The 27,713-nt window shown below is 47.5% G+C and overlaps 1 pseudogene; it reads left to right on the forward strand.

Moving 5' to 3' along the window:
• Window positions 1-27,713, forward strand: part of LOC146829496 (homeobox protein Nkx-6.1-like) — a 47,547-nt pseudogene that overhangs the window by 3,227 nt on the left and 16,607 nt on the right.

Consider the following 27,713-nt stretch of genomic DNA (forward strand, 5'->3'; position numbering starts at 1 on the left):
TGGCATAAGGCACAGCCTACTGGGAGCGGGTTGCACTGTGACTTGTCCTTCGGAAACTACATTCATCCTAAAACCCAAAAGAAAGGTCTAGGACACCAACAGTGGAAAATAATAAAACAGAAACGGGCATCACCATGTATATACCAGTGTCAAGAGTCGATCAGCTGGGCATCAGGGGACTTTGGGACAACGAACGCCAGCTGTGAGAAGACATTGTTACTAGAGTTCATAGTTTAACCTCATGTAACTCAGGGCACAAACGCTGATGTCGTCAAGAGACCCTGGACTTCTCTGCATCAGGGCAGGATCAAGTCCTTAGAGTCAATAGCGTAACAAATCTTGAGGGGGTCCCCCTGCAAGGTACGTGGAGGGGCCCCCTCCCAACTTAATCAGGAGCTCTCCAGCCAGAGCACTGTTGTGAGGGGGCCCTTGGAGCTTGGCTCCCCCGCACCGCAGGGGTTGCTGGGGCCTGTGTTACGCTCCTGCATAGAGTAAAGAGTTGGTCCGTCTTGTTGATGCTCTAGATAGTTTGTGGTTAGTGTCCATAATTCATAATAGTGCAGCAGGGGTGTTGCTGGAGTCCGTGAAGAAGCTTGCTTTTGTTGATTTGCCTGACTCTCAGAACAGTCTTGGAGGGATTCAGAAACTTGTTGACAATCCCCAAAAGCCCTCCTCGGGTCCACCTCCAGCTCAATATCTTATTATCAAGCAGGGTCAAATCCATGTCTCACTTGTGGAGGCTCCTTCTCCATGTTCCCTATGGTACTGTGTGTGGGCTACATTGGGGTTGCGTATGCGCCGCATGCGTGCCGCTGCAGGGCTGCCAATGAGCCTCTACCTAGTCCCTCGTAGAATGGTCCTGGTCAAGGTGTGCAGAAGACGGAACCAGGATACAGATGGATTGAGGAGATTGTCACTGGTCGGCTGTTGCTTAGGAGTGTCACAGGTGTCACAGGTGCTTCTTGGTCTTTGGTGTGATGCTGATACTCCGACTTCAGTCAAGTTGCTCAAATTGCTCTAACTGTGGTAATGATGATGCTCTTTCAATAAAATTAGCAAGATGGTGAAAATAGATTGGCAAACCCAATGACAGTTGTCGATGGCTGACCCATAGGCTCGGAGGTTACTTCATGGTGTGTCAGGGGCTGGTGATTTTTGCATAGATGCTATGGTCTGCAAGGCAGCAGGTGATAGTGTCTGGACAGTTGCATTGGGAACCTAGGGATAGAGCTATTCGCGCATGAGTGTGACTTACTCTTGTTTCTCCCTCTAGGCCATCGCCAAGCCATTGTAACGGCACATCAGTGTCCGGCCTGTCATAGATAGGTAGATGCCGTCACAGTCAGTGGTACAAGTCTTCCTTCATGAGGGGTCACTTTGACTACGCTTGTAAGTTGAGGTGAAGCAGGATCCTGTAGAATGATGCAGCCAGTGAGTTGCAACAATGTTGAGTGGCAGTCGTGGTGCTCCAGCCTTGGAGTGATCTAAGTCTGGTGGAGAGTAGTGCTTAATTTGAGGCAGTAGTTTCTGTGCTCAAAACCGGCACTTACTTGTCAACACTGGTGCTTGTGATAGTCGGACACAAGGTGGCGCTGTCTGGCTAGTTTGGAGGTGATCGCAACAACAGTTAACTATTAATTCAATATACATAAAAAATGACTATTACCTGCTGCCCAAGCCACTCATAGCTTTGGAGGCCTGAAGTAGTCCAAATTGTCACACTTATAGGAGTGTGATGGTTTGTAGTTAGTTGTGTTGTTACTATAATTGGCAGCATGGCATGGGCAATGTGCCGTGGAAGCTGCAGTGGCCTCCTGATGAGAGCCCGATCACTTATTTTTTTGGGGACAAATTAAGCACTAGTGGAGAGGGAAAACTGCTTTCACTCAAATGCGCCATCCTCTCAAGATCACTGCAATGCCTTTTGTGTGCTGCAACAGTATTGTGCTTGGATGTGGCTGTTAAAGGCCGGTGCTGGGTTAAGTATGGGCGTTTCTTTTCACGTCTTGGGAGGCCTATCATTTCCACTTCTTGGTGCCTGGAAGCAGGAGTGATTGTAGTTAGATTTAGGGTGGAGGCTTCGCCTTAGGCCCAGACTGGCAGCTGGTTACCAGCCATCCGGTACTGATGATCAATACGCGTTTGGGCTAGCTTTGTGGTGCTGATGCATATGCTGTTCAGGCGTGGATGTGGATAGGGACGTAGCTTGGTCAGTAAGATTGGGGGGGGGGGGGGGGGGTGAGCTTCAGATTTCCCAACCATCGAGCTGGCACATAATGTAAAAATATGCTATACGACAAGAACGGCATAGGGGCTTCAGGGAGAAGCAGAAATAGAGAGGAATGCAGATTGATATGGTTCCTATGTGAGAGAAAGCACTTTATTTTGTGAAATAACCAAGATTTGTGAAGTCTTTTCAAACAGCGAGAGGAAGAGTGTGTGAGCATTTTTGATAGTGTGTGTGCAATTGTGTGGGAAATCGGACAGACATCTCACCATACCCGACTGAAAGCACCTGCACCCGACTATTTATTACAAAATACATTTATTTGGGGGAAGGATGTAACACCCCACCCCCCCTCGCCCTCCCCCCCCCCCTCCTCCCGAAGCTCCGCCCCAGGTGGATAGCACTTTTTAGAATGCCTGGTTCCGATGATCTCTTCTCATTGCTTTCAGTCTATGTTTCTGCTTTTTGTTAAGTGGGTAAGAAGAGTTTAATGGTGTGGTGCAGGGCTGCGGTAACAGCTGCCTTCCCTCCTTGACACTATCAACGTTCACATCACATGACTCCCACTGGGTTCTTCTCTGTCCTGGAGAACCTGCTGTCTTGTGAGTCGAGCTCATCTCGGGGGTGCATGCATGGTCTAATTGAGCCTTTGCTATTCAGCAACGTCTCTGTAGAGGTGGAAGCAGGCCCGGCTGTGTCTTGTTCTGGCACTGCGCAGCTCTTATCGCTTGTCCACCATGGGCCTGCCTGTCTTCTTCATGGGGAGCCGCAGAGACCGGCCCGGCCAGACTTGTTTACAATCCAAGCGATGTCTTTCTGGCTGCACGATGAACCAATGGCTACTCCTCATTGTGTTCTTGCGTTTAGGTGCAGTACCGCTGTTTGCCCGTGGGGGCAGCAGGCACGACGGGCCGTCATTTTAACTCTGTGGCTGTGGGAACTGCTATGACATCTGCCTGTCCTCGTGCGTGCTGGAGAGTTCTGTGGACGGGCGTTAGATTCTGATTCCTCTATTGAATCCGGATGAATCACTGTGGTGGCCTGGTTCATGCACGTGGGCATCCGCTTGGAAAGAAATGTGCTGAGCATCGGGCAGCGGGAGCAGTGGCTGGCCTTGAGGCCCGTGCCACCAGGCCTGCTCGTCTGCCTGAGGACACAAACGGCTTTAGCAGTAGCGCCCCTCCCAGACATGCATAGGGATTCCAACTTTCCAAAGGAAAAATACCGGACATTTGCTAATGTTTTAAGAGTCTGCAAAGGCCAGGACAGGATACCAGGGCACTGGTCTTAAAAAACAGAAGTGGGGTGACTAAGTTAGGCAATATGCAAGTGACACAGTGGCGCGTGACATCACCTTGTGTGACATCATGGTGCGTTACATTGCACGTGGAATCACGGAAGTGGAATCACAACTCATGACCTCACAGGAAGTGACATCACAACAAGTGACATCAGATTTTAAGACCTCACACATATGTTTAGCAGGTCTATCATGAGTACATTTGAGTACATTACGATATTTAACAAATGAGGTTTTACGTTGGGGGTGTACCAAAAAAGTTGCGCAAGCCCGACGCAAAATCTGAGCCTCATCTTATACATTCATTTTTAAAACCCTGCCCCAAATAAATTGGCAACTCAGAGAAACATGGCAGTACATCTGTTCTCCTTAATTGGTTGCAAAGACTGCATTTTAAAATGTCTTATAAGGTTAAGGCAGCTGCTGCAGGATCTTTGTGTGCCAACTAAATCTCAGGGAATAATAATGATGGTAACATAACTCTGGAAGTTAACGTATTTGCTGGAGCGATCTGTGTTTTGTCTAGTGCAAGTTTTGAATGAAAGTAGCATAGAGGGTTAATATGTCTCCTACAAGGCACATTATGTAACATACAGGTGACAGATTTTTATTTTATGTTAATGGGTAAGTCACTGCTTTTAACACAGAGACTCTTGTTACTTGCAGTATTTGAATTGTAATACTTCTAACGTAGCACAGTGAGCTATGGAGGATATTACACCTTGTAGTCCTCATTGTCGTATGTATCACATCCTACTAACTGATTTACACACATGATTTATTGTCAATGTATAATGTGAATGTGTGATGGAAAGCGCTCTGACACCCTGCATCTGGATGAGTAGCGCTATAGTGCAATAAAACAAATAAAACACAATAGAGGAATTTAAATTATTATTTGTGTAAATACTGGGACAGACCAACACAGCTGACATTCTTACAGCATATGCTAATCTCTTATATACAGGGACTGAACAGAGTCAAAAGCATAACCTCTCTTAAGTACCAGGGAGTGCATAAGCGGTGCGCCTTGGTTTACCCTCCTTTGCACTCAGGCTTTAAGCTCCCAATAGGTTTCAGCCAGGATACTCCAACAAAAGGAGGACTGATGCCCCTTATTTTCGGCCTTTGTTATGGGCCCAGCTGGAAACTGATAAGCCCTCTCCTTGCCTGCATGTTGCTGCTTGAAATTTAAGAAGACAACGTACAGGCGCTGCTGAATGTGTCCCGGTGTTTGAAAGTTACACAGGACAAGTTTAGCCTATTTCTGTGGGGTCCAACATCTTGGCAGGGTAGACGGCGTCCAGCCTGTGAAAAGAGTGGGTAGACGCCGTCTACCCACATGTACCCTCGACTTGTGCCCTGCAAGATACTAAATAGGACTTTAAAAAATTGCATGTATTCATTTCAAGCATTACTTTTTTGCTCTTTGTTTATTTTAATTATTAGTGGGAAATCATTAACGCAGCTCTAGAATACATTTAAAAGTGCTTTCTATTTATATTTGCTGTTTGAAGTATGTATAGGTAAGGGCTAATATCACCAGCTTAGGGTGATTTTGCTTATTTTTGTACCAGCCGAAACATTAAAATGCTGGTGGTGCTGGTAGAAAGCTGGACAGGTGGAACCCTACTTGCGCACTGTTTAAACTTCGCTAAGATGCTAGGGACTAGGTTTATCAGATACAGGTTTTTCGGGTGCTGTGGCTCAAACCACGTGTAAAACGTCTTCCCCTCTTTCTTTTCTGCAGGTGTAGGACTCGGTGCGGGCCCTATGTGAGTGGACTGTTCGTCCTATGTGGGCCGCAGCGCTGCAGAGAAATGATATGACTAGTAGTTTGTCGTCAGTTTTCTGGGATTCACTTGCTGAGGCCATGCTCTGTCATATGCATGGGAGGGGCTATGTTACTGTCTTCACCCTCCTAGGAGTAGGAGTAGTGAGAAGGGTGACAGGCCGATGATCTGGACATTGGAGACTGTGGTGCGGGTAGGTGTCCCAGATAGCACCAAGTGCTGCAGGTGAGCCTAGGGTCGCGGCTTCATCCCAGCATCTCCCTCTTTCCTTTTTAGGTCTCGGCTAGCGTAGGCTGCGCACATGCGCAGTCTCGCTGGCGATATTTAATGATTTTAAGTATTTTCTGTAAAGGGCTTTAAGCCTGCCTCTCTTTTCCATTGGCTGGCGTCACCGTTTATGCTAAACGGTGGCCAGTCATTGGAAAAGAGCTGTTTATGACGTTTTCCTTCGGCTTTTTGAGCCGTCCCATTTGGACGGGCTTGTCTGACTTCCGTGCGTCGTGAAAGCTTTCTTATCTTTATGGGGCCATGTGTTTCAAATACATGGCCCCATAAAGACAGGAAAGCTTTCACAACGGACGAAAGTGAAAGCGGACCGTGCTTGTTTTTTGTAGCGTTTGAGGTCGCAGCGGTGCTGCAGCTGGATGGAGGGAGCCGGTCTTCGGCTGCCTCTCGAGGTCTGCTCGCTTCCAGCCTTTGATGACCTTTAATATGAGGGTCACGCAGGCAATTTTCGAAATGATCAGAGCGCCTTCCTCCTGGGCAGCCCTCCCCTGGCCGCCCTGCACAGCTTGGCCGAGATGAAAACTCCGCTCTACCCGGCCTACCTGCTGCCCTGGCAGCCTGTCGCCCTCGTCCTCCTCCTTGTCGCCTGCCTCCAGTACCGCCTCCCCCTCGCCACCCCGGGCCCCTCAAGCACGGGTCCCCGCACCACCCACCGCAGCAACCGGCAGACACGCCGCACTTTAAACATCATCCTGAGCCGCCCCGTGCCCCCCTGTCTGTCCGCCCTGAGCCCGGGGGGCGCCGGCCCTGGGGGGCTGCTGGCCGGCCTGCCCCGCTTCGCCAGCCTCAGCCCCCTGCCGCTGCCCTCCGGCCTCTACTTCAGTCCCGGTGGCGCTGTGGCCTGCTATCCCAAGCCCCTGGCTGAGCTGCCGGGAAGGACGCCCATCTACTGGCCTGGGGTGGTGCAGGGCCTGCCCTGGAGGGACCCCAGACTCACCTGCGCCCCCGTGAGTACCTTCAGCTATACAACGCCTGTAACATAGGTGCAGTGTGTGTCTGCGTGATGTGGCTGTCTCTGTGTGCTTGCTTCTGTGTTTGTTTGTGGACCTGCAGCAGTGTGTGTGTGGTATAGTTATGCAGTGTGTGTGGTTTTTGAGCGTTGCAGGACTGTTTATTTTCCTCTGTGTGTGATGTGTATATACGTGTGCTGGCGCCCACCTGCGTGGGAGGGTGTGCGTGCATGTGTGTAAGTTGTATAAGGGGTGTGTGGTTCTCTGTGCTTCTGTGTGTTGTATTCATGTGCCTGGTGATGTTTCTTTGTGTGTTCCTGCGTGTGGTGTGTTTCCGTCTGTTCGGTGTGAGTGGATGTGAGTTCCTCTGTATGATGCGTCTGGTGTGCCTTTGTGAGTCTATTTCCAAGTGTGTGTGATGCCTGTGTGTAATGTGTGTGTCGGGCGAGACCGGCTGAAATGTTAAATTGGGCCTTAGCAGGTTCAATTGGGAAGGCCACGAGGACAGGTGGTGGTGGTGGTGGGGGGGAGGGGGCATTTGAGCTCTACGAGGAGGGTTGAGCACAGGCCGAAAGTGAAGGAAGGGGTGGAGGGGCCTAGTGTACATGTGTTAAGGTCAGACTGGGACATAAATTAGACAGGGCCACAAAATAAAATGTGGCCCATGTTTGCAAATTGGGTCAGTAAAGGCGCTGTGGCCCGCTATCCCAAGCCCCTGGCTGAGCTGCCGGGAAGGACGCCCATCTACTGGTCCGGGTGGTGCAGGGCCAGCCCTGAAGCGACGCCAGACTCGCCTGCGCCCCCCGTGAGTACCTTCTGCTATACAACGCCTGGAACCTAGGTACAGTGTGTGTCTGTGTGATGTGGCTGTCTGTGTGTGCTTGCTTCTGTGTTTATCTTTGTGGACCTGCAGCAGTGTGTGTGTGGTATAGTTTTAGGGGAGAGGGTGTAGCCTAACGGCCAGAGCTGCCGACCTTGGAGCTGGAAAACCAGATTCGAGCCTCTGCGTCGGCTCAGTATCCTGTGATTCTGGGCAAATCACCTAATCTCTCCTTGCCTGCCAAGAATGAATGTGTCCTTGTGTAACGTTACTGGTGCTCATGTAAAGTGCTCCAATACGTTTGGGTCGATTTTTCGCTATATAAAACTGCAAAAAAAAAAAATGCTGTGCCATTGCCCGCATAATGCACCCTTCGCGTGACCTTGACTAATGCTACTTCTGTTATAAATAACCAGTGATTTTACTGTGCAAGTGCTGCGCTGAATAAAATCGTGTCCTAAAGAATAAATACGTGCTAAAATGAAGTGCATGTCTGCTGTTGGCAGGCGGGCAACTAAAGCCAAATTTCGGGGGGGGGCTGAAAGAGATTTCGGGGGGGGGGCTAAGTCTTCCAGCCATAGGCAGAGTGGCTGTTAGAAGGGTTGAAAACACAACAAAAGACTCATTGACGAGTAAATGGTCTTTTAAAGACCTGTGAAGTACTCGGGTGCGGCTGCAATTAGACGGACGCCAGCCCGCGAGGCTGTCTCAGCCGGGCTGACACACATGACGGGGGGGGGGGGGGCTGAAGCCCAGTGAGCCCAATGGGGGTTGCGCGCCTGGCTGTTGGCAGCGCGCAGCTCTTTACACTGCCTTTAATTTAAAGGGTAATTCCCCAGTTTAAATGTCGCTGTGTTGATTGGGGCGCTGTAATTACACCACCCTTTCAATGCGGCATTACCAAAGATTCAGAGCCCGACTCACAAAATCATTTATAAGAACCAGGAGCAGTGCTACAAGAGGACGCCCTTACATACTATCACAGGCCTCTGTGAACTGACCACACGAAATGTCCACGCTGGGTATCAATAAAAGAGCAAAGATGCACAGTGTTTAGAATTCTACTAAATGTATCTGAATATTCCCATTTTATTGCCATTTTTGATGTTTAACATTCCGTCAATAATACTACTTTGTAGACATTTGGATGTTTTGGGCCAATTCGCGAAGGCGTGTAAAAGTACAAAAAATACGTATTACTATAATAACACTTTACATACTCTAAAAGCCCTCTGTAAATAGGTGCTCTTAGACTACTCATTTGTAAGGGTCGCCCCAATGGTTTTATTTCCCTGGGAAACCTGGTTTTCAGTCCTACCCTTTGAAGCAAAACAAACATTGGCAAAGCCAATAGGTTTCACCTTTATGATACGAAAGCCAAGCTGTTAGTTTTGCCAATGTTTGTCTGTAAAGTATCCTGAGTGCACGGTGTGGTGCATGTGAGTTTTTGTGCGTGCTGAGTTTTGTATGCACGATTTAGGTGTTTTCTTTTAGCACGCCTGGTGGTATGTTGAGTGTGCACGCTGTACACTGTCATGCATAATTGGAGTCGTGTTTCTGTGTTATGTATGTATAGGAATTTGTGTTGTAGTGTGTGTGCCTGCCTCTACTATGTGTGCTAGCAGGACGGGGCTGTGAGGGGGTAATATAAACTTTCATAATCATTGTACACAACAGGGAGTGCGGCCCGCTCCAGACACAGTGGTATGAACTCTTCCACTGTGTGAAGGTTCAGCGCTGTTTACTCAGGGCTGCAGTCAGACATCCTCTCGGGAACACATTTTTTTTAAACAGAACAAACAACTTTGGGTGTGGACAAAAAGCAGCAGAGTTTGCTGATATTTTCTCGGAAACAAAAATACTGGGATGTAAAAAGTTGAATGTCTGTGTGACTTGCAGTTATATAGAACACGCCGCGCTTTCAGAACACATAGGAAAGGGTGAACAGGACGAGGCCCTGGCGCGAAGTGCCCTCAAAACAGAGGGGGTGGCCAAACAGGTAGAGCGGTCCACCTCGAAGCTGGGGAACCGCGTTGGAGTCTGGCAGCGACTCTCACCATCCTGTGATTCTGGGCAAATCACTTAACAAACAAGCATTTGCAATGCAATAGGTCTCCCCTTTGTAAGAGTTTGAGCTATTGTCATTGTAAATGACAATGCCTTTCATTTATGTGTTTTGAAAACCTGTAAGCGGTCCATAAACACGCAGTTTGTACTAATAGCTGGCAGTAAAAGAGGCGCAGTTACTGCCAGCCTTGTAAGCAATACAAAGTGTGTGTTTATGCACCGTTTGCAGGTTTTCAAAACACATAAATAAAAGGCATTGTCATTTAGAAGGCCAATAGCTCAAACTCTCGCGAAGGCGAAAACCATTGCATTGCAAATGCTTGTTTACCATAATGTGAGGCAGGCAATGCCATATCAGGCGTTCAGTCGAGACAGCGCACCAATTGACCACTGACAAATAAGTGTGTGCAAACGGCTACCTTCATGAGACCTGCACATCACATATAAATGACTTTGGCAACTTCCATACAAAGTATATCATTAATAATACATCAAATTCCCACTCCTTAAGTGTCCTCTTGTTTCTCTCAACTGTTCCTCACTGTGACACCAGTACTCTTTGTCTTTCTCCAACTCTTCTGGCCTACGTAGCCTCTTTTCCCTGTAAAGAAATGTAAGTTCAATGACCCTCCTCCCTCTGAGCTGATCAACCCGTACTTCAAGTAAACCCACTCTCTTTCTAATCTAACCTACAGTGCAAAACCTGCCAGCACCTGCCCATCAACGACGAAAATCAACCCCCTTACAATAACAAGTTAAATGCATCTGTTACCTTAAGGCTGTACCTCAGACACATCATCATTCTGACCCAAAAAACCCAAACCCTAACCCCTGATAAATGATGGGCAGGTGGGCTGAGCTAAAATCGCCTTTACCTCACCTGATACCAGTGGCCACCGTGTACTCATCATCACTCAGTGGCGGCTAGTGATATTTGAAAGTAGTGGGGTGTAAGGGCAGACAACCAATTGGTCCTGCTTGATGCCTCGTGGCCGCCCGCTTCGCTCGCACCTTGCTGCTTATGCTGCACCAAATACATGCACTAAATGGTGCATGTATGGTCCATGGTTTGGTGCCTCACTTAAGAAAAAGAAGCAAGCCCTCCGCAAGGCGGAACGTAGGTGGAGACTCAATTACTGTCCAGCAGAGTCATTAACTTTTAAGTCACTTCTTGCCAGTTATAAGATGGATATCCTGGCGAGGAAATCCGCCTTTTATGAGAACAGAATCAGGGAGGCCACACACAAACAAAGGGAGACCTTTGTGATTTTAAGGGAACTCACGCAGCTAAGCGACAAAAGTCTCGCGGTGGACCAACCCGACTGTGATACCTTTCAAGGCTTCTTTCTTCAGAAGGTACAGGATATCCTGACGGATATTGCCACGTTTTCAGCTGGATAATCTCTGCCATCCTGCCCAGACAGTCAGCTGCAAACTGGGACCTTGAATAGCTTCCCATATATTGATGGAAAGCGATTGACGGAGCTTGTCGGCCTTGTTAAATCAGGCTCCAGCACAGATCCCTGTCCCCCGAAAATCTTCAAATTGGCCTTGCCAGGTATTCAGCCCCAGTTGTTGCACTTACTGAATGCCTCATTAGAAGCGGGCTACCTTCCAGCTCCGCTGAAGGAAGCCAGAGTTTCCCCACTCCTCAAGAAAGCGGGAGATGATGCTAAGGCACTGAAAAATTATAGGCCTATCTCCCAGCTGCCATTCCTGAGCAAGATCTTAGAAAAACACGTCCTGAACACCTTAGCCAGCTATTTGGAAGAACACCATCTACTCCATGCCAGGCAGGCTGGTTTCCGGCCACAGCATAGTACAGAACTGGTTATGGCTACGGTCACCGATGAGCTGAGAGTCAGAGCAGACAGGAAACAGCCATGCGCTCTGATTCTTCTAGACCTGTCGGCAGCTTTTGATACGGTCAGCCATACCATCTTGCTGGACCGTATCTCTAAGCTGGGGATAACAGGACAGGCGCTCAAGTGTTTAGAATCCTTCCTGTCCGGACGCACTCAGAGGGTCCAGATGGGGGATCAGCTGTCTGGGATTAGGGACGTGACATGGGGTGTGCCTCAGGGGTCCGCACTATCCCCCTTACTTTTTAACATCTACCTACAACCACTGATGGAGGAGCTTACGCGTAGAAATTTTGAAATCTTCAATTACGCTGATGATACCCAGCTGCTGGTGCAGCTGAAAGAAACAAGGGAAGCCCAGGAATCAGTGAGGAATTTGCTCAGATTCACGGTCAATTGGATGACCAGTAACCTCTTGAAGGTGAATGCTGAGAAAACGGAGGTACTGGTGCTCACCAACCAGGCCAATCCCTGGGGTGATCTGTATTGGCCCCCAGAATTAGGTAAAACTCCCATTCCTGGTACCGTGGTAAAGAGCCTTGGTCTAAAGATTGATGCGGATCTTACCATGGCCCCTCAAGTCTCGGCGGTGGTGGGCTCCTGCACGGCCGTGATGCGGCAATTACGCAAGCTGACCACTATTCTTTCAGCCTCCACCTTACAAACCATCGTTTCAGCGACTGTCATTTCGAGGCTAGATTATGGCAACGCTTTGTATCTCGGCTTGCCACAGAAGTTGCTAAGGAAGCTGCAGGTCGTGCAGAACGACGCAGCCAGATTGATTTTTTCCCTACCGAGAAACTCACATGCAACCTCACTCCTCTGGAAGCTGCACTGGCTGCCTGTGAAGTTCAGGGTTCAGTTCAAATGTCTCTGTGTAGCCCACTAGGCACTCTTTGGCAAAGCCCCAGAGTACATTAAGCAGCGCCTGAGGAAGTATGTTCCCGGCAGAACTTTACGCTCTGGCTATGCCTCCAATCTGATTCAACCCAGATTTAATTTAAAAACTAAAGGAGGCTGTGCCCTTTCAGTGATTCTTCCACAACTCTGGAATGAGCTTCCGGCCAGTCTGAAGGAAGATTCACAGCTACTTTCCTTCAGGAAAAAACTCAAGACGCACTTATTTAAAAAGGCAATACTCCCAGCCTAATTGGTGATGGCAGAGGGTATCGAGTTGACAGTATGTTATGGTTTTTCTGTTGAGCGCTTAGAGACCGGCGGTGATAGGCGCTATATAAAAACCTTATAACATAACATAACATAACTAAATTCATTCTTGGCCAAAGTCTGGAGCTTTTACTGCGTTATTTCTGCATCTGTGATGGTACCGTGTGCAAGTCTGTACTCCCGCTGAACTACCTACTTCTGCCGCAACAAGCACATTTTTTGCCATAACCTACTGCCGTTCAGCGTGTGGTGCTTTTACTGTGTGTGACATCTGCACAACTGTGGTGTTTTGTATCATGCCCAGTAGCACCTTCCAAGCACAGCACTCAACATAGCCCCAAGTGATATAGTGAGCTAAGCATTCACCACCTAAATAATACACAAATTAACCAATATGAAATGCACTAAAACCCCATAATGGACAAAGAAGTCTTGAAACATCACAGGCACATGCAGGTAAACAATGGACCTCTATGCGCACCAGGAGAATGGAATGGACCGCAGTGACTTTCTGCACATGCATCCATCCACATAATGCTTCACATAATTTATGAACATATCCACTGGGCCTCTTCCTATATAATCCACAAGTAAACACCCAGTAATCTACCCTAACATTGCTGGCTGCTCCTTAGTATAACTCACCCTTAAACAGTACGAAACACAACCAAGCCCAATTGGATTCCGTTTACAAGAATCCCTGGAGAGGTCACATAGAGTTCGAAAGCCCGTCAAGGCCATAGAAACCGTAGTAATGCGCCGAACAAATGCTCATGCCAGGACATAGCACGAATGCATCCCCCTAAATATTGGAGGAAAAGTTTAGAAGAGACATGTGAGTGCATTCCAGTTCGAAAATGAAAAGAGTGATAGCTAGGTGAGCAAACAGGGTGATAGAAGAGAAAAAGCCCACTGGATGGTAAAGAAATTAAGAGACATTTAAGACCAGTCGCAGCCGGCATGCTTGCGGGAAGGGGTGGGAGGTGCGGGGGGGGGGGATTAAAATAATAAAAGTAAAACATACCTTACTGACGGGTACCGCGCACCTCCACTCCTGCCAGGTCACGGTGTAATTGTGCAGCCAGTCCAGCGTTCCTGCTGCAGGAACAGGAAGCAGCCACCCTCCCCAACCCAAGCCAATCACAACGCTGCAATGGCAGCGTTGTGATTGGTGAGGCTCAGCGGAGAGTGCCCCAGCCGGGCCATTTTCTCTATGTAGGCTGCATGCAGCAGCCTACATAGAGAAAAAGGGGGAGTGTACATGACTGCTTCGTCCGGCCCTGGGGCCGACCAAACAGTCAGTACCCACAACAGTGTCTAAGCCACTCCCCCCTGCTCTTGAGCAGGACCTGACACCCACCCGCCCCCAACCAGGCACAGAGGCACTTCTGCTTTCTCGCAGTGCGAGAAACAGAATCAGAAATGGTAGTTTTTACCGTTTATGTTTCTGCCTTCACGCACTGCGAGAAAGCAGTGGGGCCACGCCCCAATGGGGGAGCCACCACTGTTACTCACTCACAGGAGCCTAAAAGAGAAAACTGCATTAAAGGGGGCGCCCGGAGTACAGCGCTCAAGGACTTGCCAGGAAGTGTTTCAAGTATTTGGGAATTTGGTACGCTGGTACCAATGGCTCGAAATCGATAATTCCAGTATCCTCGCAACAAATTCTGGTAATTAGGAGTTTTTCCACTCGGACTGAGGAATAACTGTTCATCCTTAGTGTTAGAAATTGGGTTCCTGGTTGACTGGGGTATAAGCCCTGGTCTAGCAGTAATCACAATCCTAGCACACCCTAAATAACTGGTAGTTTGTCACAGAACAGTCAGGCTTATCTTTGGAGGCAATGTGTAAAGTATTTGTGCAACACTTCCAACAGTTAAGCAGTGAAAACCCCACACAAAAAGATTCCACACCAGTTTGAAGAATAGAACTTATTTAAAAAAATAAAACAAGACCAAACTGACAAAAATCCATTGAGGAGAACTGGAGTTATGAATTTGAAAATAATAAACTGTAAAATAGCGCTTAGAAGCCTGAAGCGCCAACCGGGGGTATCTGGCCACGCTGGACTGAGTCAAATCCAAAAGTTCAGGCAGACTGTTATGGAACTCAGGCGGATACAGTTCCAGATTAGTCCGGCTGATGTTTTACCTTCTCATGTTTTGTGCCAAGAGTCCCTTTCACGGGGAAGGAGTTTGCCGGGAGCAATCAGAGCATCGCTGGTTGGGGTCAGCAGGGCATGAAGAGCCGGCTATGCATCCAGATGGGCGGACTTCAGCCTTGCGGTCGTGACTGGCGATACGTGCCGGGTGAAGAGATGAACTTGTGAATGCTCGCGCTGGATCTTTGTGCGAGTGACAAGGTTCTGGAGCAAACTGGCCTGTTTGCGTTCGTGAAGAGCCCAAAAGCTTGACTTAAAGAGCAAAAAGACCACTTCCAAGGGCCCAGGTCCCGAGAGACGCCTCTTGGGGGTCAGGAGCTCGTTGAAGACGGGTCCAGGAGATGTGGGGAGCCTGTTATATCCATGAGGCTCAGATCAGGAGGTAAGCAGACTAGCCCTTTGAGTCACTCTGGGATCCTGGGTTGAAGGTGGATTCCAGGTCCAGTTCTTCTTCTCCAGGCAAGAGGGTAGCAGACAGCAGGTCAGCACAGCAAGACTTCAGAGTAGTAGTCTAGCTGGGTGGCAGTCCTTCAGCAGCACGGCAGTCCTTCTCCCTGGCAGAGTATCCACAGGTCCAGAGGTGTACTGGAGTGGTGGTGTCAGAGGTACAGTATTTATATCCAGTTGTGTCTTTGAAATGGGGGAGACGTCAAAGACATGCCTTTGAAATGCACATAGTCCCTGTCTTTCCTGCCCTGGCTCCAGACTCACTACAGGAGCTTATACAGCCCTTTGTGTGTGGACAAGACACAGCCTATTTAAGTGTAAGTGAGGTTGTGCCCTGCTCCTCCCTCCCATCCTGCCAGGATGGCCCATCAGGTCACACCTATGCTCCCATATTGTGTGGCTGTCTAGGCGAAATAATCGTAGCCCAGCTGTCACCCACCCCAGACATATGAGCAGAGACAGACATCAGGCACCAAGTAAGAAATGTCAACTTGCTAAAAGTGGAATTTTCAGAATAGCAATTTAAAATCCAACGTCACCATAAGTTAGGATCTTAAATTAGGATTTGAGATACACCAAACTTGAGAGGGGGGTGGGTGGTTAAATCTCTTCCCAATTGGAAATTGCACTTATAAAATGTAATAAGTAAATCCCAATGTTATCCTATGGGAGAGATAGGTCTTGCATTAGGTTTTACTATCAGGACATGTAAAACCTAAGAGTGCATGTCCTACTTTTTTAAATAGACTGCACCCTGCCCATGGGCTGTCCAGGCCTGATTTATATGTATTATTAAGGAAGGTTTTGGCCTGGCAAGAGGTTCATCATGACAGGTCGACAAGGCATGTTTAAAGAGCTACTTAAGTGGGTGGTACAAGCAGTGCTGTAGCACCACTAGTAGTATTTCATTTACAGGCCCTTAGCACATGTAGTTCACTTTACTAGGGACTAATCAGTAAATTAAATATGCCAATTGTGGATAAGCCAGTGTTACCATGTTTTAGGGAAAGAGCACAAGCACTTTAGCACTGGTCCACAGTAGTAAAAGTGTGCAGAATCCTAAGGTCAGCAAAAATGAAGACAGCAAAAACAGGAGGCCTGAAGGTAAAAAGTCTGGAGAAACCACTCCAAGGATGCCTGGTCTACCACTTAGTTATATCGGGTCCTTTTCTGGCCAGATTTCTTTGATTCTGGGGAAAAACACTGCACTGAGCAGGGGGGAAGTGTCACAGGGAGGGCTAATATATAATGAAGGAATAGAATGCGAGGGCTGAGGTGCAAGGTAAGCTTGTGCGCCTGTCTTGGGAGGCCACTGCTTGCTTCTCCATACTACTGAAGGGGTCGGGCTTTTGCCAGCCTGACACCTGCCCTTGCAGCAGTGAAGACAGACTTGATGTGTCTGGTCCTGAATTATTGGGTTTGAAGTTTGCAGACTAGGTAATTGTAGGCCCTGAGAGACTTGGAATTGTAATGTGTGGAATTTCACCCAGAGGTATTGCTCCAGGCACAATACCACAATTTATAATAAGCAGTTTTGGCACCAGCTTCGCGCTGGGCATGCCCTATCATCCACGTTGCCTTGTTCAGGATGTATGAGTTTATACCAGCAGCAGTTTATTGTTACAAAAGCTCACCCATCAATTTCTCTAATACTTCAGCTTTCCTGGACAATGCATCATCAGCACCTTTCAGTACAGATTTCTCTTTTTGATCTTAAACCATTTACACACCTTTACCGCACTCACATGCTTCATCTTCCACGCCTGCTCTGAGCACAATACCCAGAAGGTCCTATTGAAACCACCTCAAGATATTTGTTCCTTTCTACGCCATAAATACATTCACTATAAATATTTTTTCCTTTAAACTTAATGGAGTCCACCAAACAAGCGTACTAAGGAGCCTGATTATAAGTTTTGTGGTTGGATGGACCGCCAAACACACGGTGGTGGTGCAGCAACTGCTGCACCTGCGGTCCAACTGCCCTATTACGAGTTTGGTGGTTAGACCACCATTGGACCCCCGAAGCTGCCGGGGATCCGTGATCCCTCAGAGGTGGCACGGTGGTCAGAGGCTCGCAATATGCTGGCGGTGCCCCTGTGGCTCCACCAGACAAATTACGCGTTTCCTCACCGCCAGGATTTTCATGGCGGTGAGGCCCCCTGTTGCCTCAACGCCATGGTGTGCTCTCCTGTGTACATGCACCTCCTGTTCCTGCACAGCGAGTTTGGCAGTGTGGGAGTGGGGCAGTGGTGTGGCAGCCCACTCCCATTCCACCAAACTGGTAATCAGCCCCGAAATCTATCTTTATCCCTCAATGTGTTCCAGGAGTTGCAGCTAGATCGTTGAGTGGTGTGTTTTGTCATCTCTGTTCAAATGTATTGTCTGAGATCATAGTTGTGAATGCATCTTTGTTGACCAACAACTCAAGCATTGTACCATCTGTGATTATACAGAAAATGGGGTCTCTCTATGATTTTCACTGATATTGCTTTTGCTTCCTGAGGCACACCTACTGTTAAAATCAAATTTGTCATACTGCCCTGCAAACCTTAGACTTGTATCACAATATATCCCTGCAAGCTCTAAGTACTGTTTGCTGTTTCTATGGCTTGCCGCAGGGTGTGATCCTTGGATGTTTGCAATCTCTGCTGTAATTGTTTGTCCCTGCACTTCACAACAAACTGGTCCCAAATGACCTGCTCTGGAAAGTTGTCAAACTCACAAGGTGTCACCAATACCCACTGCGAGTGAATCAACTGACTTCCCAACATGCTGCACCCTTGAAAACATCTCTTCATTTGACCACATTCCGTTTTTTGCACATGGAAATATTTGTCAAGTCTCTTTACTATTTATACATAGTCATCATAGTCCTCCCTTCTGGCAGTTCCCGAACTGAACAGTGTTTGCATAAGCTTTGTTATTCCATGCCCAGGCAATGAATCCGGCATGTGCCCCAGATAAACACTGAAGGTTGTGAATGGCTCTACAGTAAATGGCCAGTCTTCCTAGTGTCTGTGGTCCTATCACAGTCTCCATGACAAATGGTGATAATTAGCAAAAAGTAACATTTGAATAAAGAAACTCATAGCTGTAGTTTGGGAATGGTGAAATATTGTGTGTTTATCTGTAGCAGGATTCTCGCAGGATACAACTCCATCGTGGCGAATCTGTTTGAGAGGACAAAGAACAAAGTGACCATATTCAGCGGCCTGTTCGCAAAGTGCTTACATAGGTATTGAAATTGCCTCTCATTACACGTTCACTCTTCTGCCATCTGCTCTGTATGCCAAATGATGTTATAGTATGTTATGCACTAGCACCCTGGAGGGAATCCTGATGCTCAGCAGGTCTGAGTCCAGCCAAACCGAGGGCCTAGTTGAAGTACTTGAAAAGAATTGTCGTGCTGAATTCAAGAAGGGAGGAGGAGGCTCTTATGGGTAGCGACAGGTTGCTCCACGCTTTGGGAGCCATGACAGGGGGAGGCTCGACCACAGGATCTAGTGATAATAATAACAGTACTCAGATATGTATAGCCTAGTAATGTCACCGCTGAGGGTCTCTAGGGGCTGGTCCCTGGCACAGGGAGATTAAGTGATTTGCCCAGAATCACAGGATGTTGAGCCGACACCGAGACTCGATCCAACGCCTAGGTCAGCAGCTCTGGCTGTTACGCCACACCCTCTAGGATCCGGACGAGCAAAAGTGTCTGGCTTGTGAAGTCTGGCTTGCGTGGCTATCTTGTAGCTGTTGGGATGGCTCTGGCGATGTCAGTTGCCGATGCTGGATTCAGCCTCATTTCAGTGAGGAAGTGTAGGTCTGAGGTGTTGTCATGCAGTTTGTCCCAGATCTCTGCGTTGTGTTTGGTGTGTGAGCGAGTGTTGAGGAGCAGGCATGCAAGTCTGGCGTGTTTGTGGGTGGTTACATGAATGTGACAGTGTGGGGTGGTGGGTGTTGTTTGTGAGTGTGGTGAGTGTTGGGTGTGGGTAAGTGCACACAAACGTGCAGGAATCACAAGAGAACGGTCCGTTGGTGTTGTGTGGTGTGGCAAGGCAGGAGCATGTGGAGCGATGGTCGGGGTTGAGGGCGCAGAGGGTCGCAGCAGGGTAGTGATGGTAGGGGAAGGACCAGGGTTCCAGGCACTGGGTGCGTTCCAGGCACAGCAGACAGCTTACCTTTGACATGCCAGCAGTGCACCCGCTGCATGTGTCCACTGCGCATCCGCTCTGGGGCAGCCATTAAGGAGGTGCTGGGAGGGGGGAGGACTGATGTTACTTCCTATGCAGATGGATGATGCTGCAAACTAATATATTCTGAGTGGTATAAATGACAGCCTCAATTGTCAGCTCAGATCACAGTGCATATTCAGTTCCTGCATGTGGCAGCCAGCCCTTCAAAATGGCTATTGAGGATGTCACATACATTGCACATATTGAATATGCATGGCAAGTGAAGGAGGTGTGGATCCGTTGTGTATCTCCGAGACATCTGCTGCGCTCCTCCACCGTGTGCACGAATGTCAGCAGTGGGCTCTGCTGCCTGGCTGGTTTGATGGCTCAACAGCCTACTCACTGCCACCATACCTGCTCCGAAGGGGATGAGGACTCCAGCAGGAAGGTGGCAGTGAGCTCTACTGCAAAAGATTAGTAGGTGACCAGCTGTGGTCTCAAAGACACAAAGTGAGCTCTGCACCATGGGGTCAAGCAAGCACCTTGGGTACCCTCCAGACTGGCTCTCTTGTTGCCAGTATTAAATTGCCAACAATCATGAGTGCAAGTAAATAATTTATTTAGCCATACCAAGGAGCTTATAAAGCAAGCTAGCCGTGCTCTATAGAACCTTCAGCAAATGCCCAGAACTCCAGAGCACACATCATGTATAGAGTGCACATTCTAGAGTGTAATGGATCTGATGCAAAAATAACAAGAACACTAGGCAAGCGCATTCCATAGTCCAACGCAGGACACTACAAAAGTAATCACACTCTGCTCCTCCATGCAGCCATTCTGATGCATGCTGGTGCACATAGAGATTGGAGACTCTGGAGAACTATCCACATAGGATGAATTTGTATTTAAGAGATTGGAGTTTAATAAACATCTTCAAACCAGTGGTCTCATTGGCATTGCTTCTTACACTCCCTTGAGTGACATAGTGGGAGCGCCAGTTCTTGTCACTCACATAGACTCCACTGTAGCCAGTGGTAGATCTACACCTTAAGTCCTTCTGGTAGTGTGTCCTATAGAAATGCAGTAGTAGTAGTGCTGACAGTGATCGTACTAGGAATGGAAGTAATAGCAGCAGGAGTGGAAGCAGTAGTAATGGGCTGCTTCGGGAGTCAGCTGTGGGACTATGAACAGGTCATTTTAGAGCCCGTGTCTTTCCTACTCTTGCAGTGGCAGCAGAATGAGGTCACACCTAAATGATACCATTGTGTGAAAGCCTTTCTCAGTATTTCAGGTCAATTGAAATCACTTGCTGTCCTTTTTGATCAATGTCTGTTCACATTAGGACTCTTACTTAGTTCACAAAGTCATTATAAAGAGGCAGTGCTCATTGCTGAGAAGACTTGTCTGTAATCTTGGAGCCTTGTGTCTGTGATCTCCACGCCTTGTGATTTTAATCTCCAAGCCTTGTGTCTGTAATCTCAAAGCCTTGTGTCTCTAATCTGCAAATCTTGTTTCCCTAATCCATAAATTGTATGTATATAATCTTCAAGGCTTGTTTCCCTAATCTCCAAATCTTGAGTCTCTAATCTCCAAACTTTGTGTCTCTAATCTCCAAGCCTTGTGTCTGTAATCTCCAAGCTTTGTGTCTCTAATATCCAAATCGTGTTTCCCTAATCTATAAATTGTATGCATATAATCTTCAAGGCTTGTTTCCCTAATCTCCAAATCTTGAGTCTTTAATCTCCAAACCTTGTGCCTCTAATCTCCAAGATTTGTGTCTGTAATCTCCAAGCCTTATGTCTCTAATCTCCAAATCTTGTTTCCCTAATCTATAAATTGTATGTATATAATCTTCAAGGCTTGTTTCCCTAATCTCCAAACCTTGAGTCTCTAATCTCCAAACCTTGTGTCTCTAATCTCCAAGCCATGTGTCTTTAATCTCACAGCCGTTTGTCTCTAATCTCCAAGCTTTGTCCCTCTAATCTCCAAACTTTGTGTCTTTAATCTCCAATCATTGTGTCTCTAATCCTCAAACTTTGTTTCCATAATCTCCAAACTGTATGTCTACAGTTTTCAAGACTTGTTTCTCTAATCTCCAAACCTTGTCTGTCTAATCTCCAAACATTGTGTCTCTAATCGAAAAGCCTTGGGTCTCTAATCTCCAAGTTTTGTGTCTCTAATCTCCAAACATGTTGTCTCTACTCTTCAGAGCTCTCAAGCCATTCATATGACATTGTTGTAAACATGGAAATCCCTACAGTTCATATAATATATTTTCTTCTAGCAGTGCCTCCTGAAGATATAGCTCTCTTCCCATTCCTCTTTGCACTCTGGTTGACTTTTGAGAACATTAAAAGTATTTGTTTCCGAAACATTTTAAACCTGCTTAACTCTTTCTATCAAACAATATCTCCAAATGTATGTACCCCGTTTTAATAAAATACCTCAGATTGGCTTGTGCCTCTATTATTTTGATTTAATAAACGCATACTCACTCTGAATTATTCTCTTGTCTTGGACTTCACTTCAGGATATTGAAAACAGTTAACCAAAAACAAATTAAATTAACAGAAAGCAGGTAAATATTTTTACCATCGCAGATACTATTTACTGCTTACAGAGAAGGTGAAACCTACCCCTTACAAACATTCTGAGGAAAAGGCTGGTGTGGCAGGTAATCCGGAAATTTTAGGCCTGAGCTGTGCCCCCAGAACAGCACTTTCTGCAATTCAAAATAACTACTTTTCAACACCTCCTAAAAATACTTGGGGAATATATAACTTTTCCCAAAATATTCCAGGACTGGAGTTAAAATAGTAAATATACCTCCGGTTAAATTTGGGCGAAGGTTGTTCTTTCCCCAAATATTCTAGAATATGAGTTAAAATAGTACATTTGATCTGCTATGGCAACGACAAACCTCTCTGCCAATGGACCTGGAACAGTCACTTTTAAAGGCACTACTTCCCAGCGCCAACACCCATGCATGTCAACATTTAGAAATAGGATATCGAAATGAAATAATTTCTGATTTTGCCATTTTTTATATACACGTCATTTATAGGCCACCTAACTATGGTAGCTCAAGTACTAATGTGTCTGGGATATCTTGTTAAAACATATTATATGAGAAGCAGGACATAACAGGGGCTTAAGGGGCAATAGAAAGAGAGAGGAGGGCGTATTGTTAGGGACGAACAGAACATTTTCAAACTAATCAACATTTTTAAGGACTTCAAAACACAGACAAGTGTGCGTATTTTTGTCAATGTGGGAATGTAAATATCCCAGGTGAAATCCGACAGACATTTCATCATAAATGACTGAAAGCAATTGTCCCCAACTGTTTAGGAAATAATATATTTTTTAGGGGGGGTGTAACACCCCAAACACACTCCCCTTCCCTGAAGCTGTGCCCCTGAGATCCGCTGGTGTGTAAACAATGTAGAACAGCATTTATAAATGTAAAGAGTGAGTCAGAATGCCAGTCAGTCAATGAGAATGGGAGGATGTGGAGTACATTCAGGAGCAGCAGCTGGGTGTCTATTAACGGTTTGATGGTTAAGAGAAAAACTAGACCAAAGTTTGGGGTGTTACATCCCTCAATAAATGTATTTTGAAGTACATCATTGGGTATAGGTGCTCTCAGTTGGCTCTGGTGAGTTATCTGTCGGGTTTCACATGCATTTTTAACCTTTTAAGTGTGGGTGTTGGCCACACTGGGGAGGTATGTAAATGCCCCTCTGATGCTATGCACCAGAGGGAGTCCTTTATTGTATTTTTTACGGGGCGCACTGAGCTAATTGAAGTAAAAGTGAAAGTAAAACAAGCTGATGTCTCGCTTTACTTTCACTGATTCAGTGCGCAGGCCATGTCTCAGCCCCTCACGCACTGATTCTCATGGGAGAATTATAGCTGGAAAGGGGAGAAACTCCCCCTTTCAAGGTACCTCTGCCCAGTGGGAATCCCTGGTTGGGGATTGCCACAGGAGAGCGATCCCCATGCAAGGATCCACCCACTAGCCATCAGGGACAGGGGGAGCTGCCCCATGGGCAAGGGATTGTTCTCCCCCTCTGCAATTTCAAATCTTTTTTAATGTATAAAGATATAGGGGTGGGGCTTCCCAGCATGAGCATTGCCATGCCCCACCCCACCCCAAGTAAATGGGGAAACATTCTTTCAGCCCCCCACCAAGGGCAGATGGGGTAATTACCGCTGATCTGCCCCATGGGGGGTAGAAAGCCCACTAGACGACAGGATAAATTTATTTTTCAAAAATAAAAAGGTGGGGGCTTCCCAACATGGGCATGGCCATGCCTCCAACCCAGCTAAATAGGGCAACAGTCTTTTTGCCCCCCCTGAGAGGCAAATTGGGGTAATTACTCCCCAAACTGCCCCTTGGGGGTGAGGGGGAAAGCCCACTAGACACAAGGAATTTTGTTTTTTTAAGCACAGGGGTGGGGGCTACTCAGCATGGGCATGACCATGCCTCCACCCCACGTAAATGGGGCAACAGTCTTTCTGCCCTCCTGGGGAAGAGATGAGGGAAGTTACCCCCGATTCGCCCCCAGGGAGAGCAGAAAACCCACTAGACATCAGGGAACTTTTTTTTTAATATAGTGATGTGGCTATGCCCCAAACCCAACTAAATGGGCCACAGTCTTTGGAAAATTAACCCTAATCTGTCTCCCTGGGGGGGGGGGGGGTCAAAAAGCCCACCAGACGCCAGGGAATATTTTTTTTTTATATAGGGTTGGGGTTGCCCAGCATGGGCTTGCCCTGCCGCCCCCAAGTAAATGGGGCAATAGTCTTGCTTCCTCCCCTGCGGGGCAGATAAGGTTAATTAGCCCACTGTATGGCAGCAATATATATTTTTAATAAAATAATGGGGTGAGTCCTGTCCATCCCAACATCAGGCCTCACCCTCACCCCTACAATCTCAACAGTCTTTCTGTTCCCCTGCAGACTAAAGCATCCCATCCAAATGGCAAGAGAGAGGACATTTGATTCTTTTGGGTATTGTTTTGACATATATATAGCAAACACAAGGAGATGATAGAAGTGGCTCAGAAACATTTCAGACACTCACCCCCGGTCACAGATCTGGGTTGAATCCATGGTCGTTCTTTAGCTCACTTCGCCACCCCAGTTCAGACCCAGCTATTTGTAAATCAGTCTTGACCCTGTGCCTCATGGGAACAGTCCAGCCTGAACTGCCACGCCAGATCTTCCCGTGCTCTTCATGCCACTGGAGTCAAGCTAGCCTGGCTGATGGGTGAAACCCTGAAACCAGTCCTAAAATGCTACCTGGCCTGGCAATTCAGGCTGGACTCTTCCCATAGGGAGGAGGGTCAAGACTGAATTGCATATGGCTGGGTTCAAACTGAAATGGCTTAGGGAGCAAAGAAACAATGGATTTAGGCCCAGATCTCTGTATTGGGGTGAAGGTATGGCATTGTTCTGCATTCTGTCCATCAACTGTTCTTTTTGTATTTGTCATCCCGAGTAGGACGGGTATGCTTAGACTTGGGTCCCGTGGTCTTCATGCCACTGGAGTCAAGCTAGCCTAGCTGATGAGGGGTGAAACCCTGAAACCGGTCCTAGGATGCATGTTTCCAGTCCAGGGAGGACCTAGCCTGGTAGTTTGGGCTTGACTGTTGCCATAGGGAGCAGGGTCAAGACTAATTTGCATATGGCTGGGTTCAAACTGATATGACTTGGGGAGCAAAGAAACAATGGATTTAGGCCCAGATCTCTGTACTGGGGTGAAGGTATGGCATTGTTCTGCATTCTGTCCAACAATTGTTCTTTTTGCATTTGTAACCCCGAGTAGGACGGGTATGCTTAGACGTGGGTCCCGTGCTCTTCATGCCACAGGAGTCAAGCTAGCCTGGCTGATGAGGGCTGAAACCCTGCACCAGTCCTAGGATGCTACCTGGCTTGGCAGTTCGGGCTGGACTCTTCCCATAGGGAGGAGGGTAAAGACTGATTTGCATATGGCTTGGTTCAAACTGGAATGGCTTTGAGAGCAAAAAAACCCGATTGATTTAGGCCTAGATCTCCATACTGGTGTGAATGTATGGCATTGTTCTGCATTCTGTCCATCAATTGTTCTTTTTGCATTTGTCACCCCAAGTGGGACGAGTATGCCCAGACGTGGGTCCAGTGCTCTCCCTGCCACTGGAGTCAAGCTAACCAGGCTGATAAGGGGTGAAACCCCAAAACTGGTCCTAGGATGCTTGTTTCCAGTCCAGGGAGGACCTGGCCTGGCAGTGCTTGCTGGACTGTTCCCATAGGGAGCAGGGTTAAGACAGGTTTGCATATGGCTTTCTTCAGACTGTAATGGCTGAGGGAGCAAAAAACGGTGGGTTTAGGCCCAGATCTCTGCACTGGGGTAAATGTATGACATTGTTCTGCATTCTGTTAATCAATTGATCTTTTTGTATTTGTCAGGCCGAGTAAGACGGGTATGCTCAGACATGGGTCCAGTGCTCTTCATGCCACTGGATTCAAGCTAGCCTAGCTGATGAGGGGTGAAACCCTGAAACCAGTCCTAGGAGCATGTTTCCAGTCTAGGGAGGACCTGGCCTGGTAGTTTGGGCTGGACTGTTCCCATAGGGAGCAGGGTCAAGACTAATTTGCATATGGCTGTGTTCAAACTGAAATGGCTTAGGGAGCAAAGAAACAATGGATTTAGGCCCAGATCTCTGTATTGGGGTGAAGGTATGGCATTGTTCTGCATTCTGTCCATCAACTGTTCTTTTTGTATTTGTCATCCCGAGTAGGACGGGTATGCTTAGACATGGGTCCCGTGCTCTTCATGCCACTGGAGTCAAGATAGCCTGGCTGATAAGGGGTGAAACCCCAAAATTAGTCCTAGGATGCTTGTTTCCAGTCCAGGGAGGACCTGGCCTGGCAGCTCTTGCTGGACTGTTCCTATAGGGAGCAGGGTCAAGACTGATTTGCATATGGCTGGGTTCAAACTGGAATGGCTTGTAAAGCGAAAAAACGAGGATTTAGGTCCAGATCTCTGTACTGGGTGAATGTATGACATTGTTCTGCATTCTGTACATCAATTGTTCTTTTTGCATTTGTCACCCCGAGTGGGACGGGTATGCTCAGACGTGGGTCCCGTGCTCTTCATGCCACTGGAGTCAAGCTAGCCTAGCTGATGAGGGGTGAAACTCTGAAACCGGTCCTAGGATGCTTGTTTGCAGTCCCGGGAGGACCTGGGCTGGCAGTTCGGGCTGGACTGTTTCCATATGGAGCAGGGTCAAGACAGATTTGCAGATGACTTTCTTCAAACTGGAATGGCTTGGGGAGCAAAAAACTATGGATTTAGGCCCAGATCTCTGTACTGGGGTGAATGTGTGACATTGTTCTGCATTCTGTACATCAATTGTTCTTTTTGCATTTGTCACCCGAGTGGGACGGGTATGCTCAGATGTGGGTCCCGTGCTCTTCATGCCACTGGAGCCAAGCTAGCCTAGCAGATGAGGGTGAAACCCTGAAACTGGTCCTGGGATGCTTGTTTGCAGTCCCGGGAGGACCTGGCCTGGCAGTTTGGGCTGGACTGTTCCCACAGGGAGTAGGGTCAAGAGTGATTTGGAAATTGCTGGGTTCAAACTGAAATGGTTTGGGGAGAGAATAAATGATGGATTTAAGCCCAGATCACTGTACTGGGGTGAATGTATGACATTGTTCTGTTTTCTTTCTATTAATTGTTCCTTTTGCATTTGTCACCCCGAGTGAGACCGGTATGCTCAGACATGGGTCCCGTGCTCTTTATTCCACTGGACTCAAGCTAGCCTGGCGAAACCGGTCCTAGGATTCTTGTTTTCAGCCCAGGGAGGACCTGGTCTTGTAGTTCGGGTTGGACTGGTCCCATAGGGAGGAGGGTCAAGACTGATTTGCATATGGCTGGGTTCAAACTGGAATGGCTTGCGGAGAAAAAAAATGATAAATTCAAGGCAAGATCTCAGTACTGGGGTGAATGTATGACTTTGTTCTGTAATCTTTCCATTAATTGTTCTTTTTGCATTCGTCACCCCGAGTGGGACGGGTATACTCAGACGTGGGTCTCATGCTCTTCATGCCACTGGAGTCAAGCTCGCCTGGCTGATGAACCGGTCCTAGGGTGCTTGTTTCCAGTCCAGGGAACACCTGGCATGGCAGTTTGGGCTTAACTGTTACCATAGGGAGCAGGGTCAAGACTGATTTGCAAATGGCTGGTTTCACACTGGAATGGCTTGGGGAGCAACACAAATTAGGGATGTATGCCCAAATCTCTGTACTGGGGTGAATGTATGACATTATTCTGCATTCTGTCTATTTTAATTGTACTTTTTGCATTTGTCACCCCAAGTGGGACGGGTATGCTCAGACTTGAGTCCCATACTCTTCATGCCACTGTAGTCAAGCTAGCCTAGCTGATGAGGGGTGAAACTCTGAAACCTGTCCTA

This window comes from Triturus cristatus, chromosome 5_2 (genome assembly GCF_964204655.1).
Source record: "Triturus cristatus chromosome 5_2, aTriCri1.1, whole genome shotgun sequence".
Taxonomy (NCBI): Eukaryota; Metazoa; Chordata; class Amphibia; order Caudata; family Salamandridae; genus Triturus; species Triturus cristatus.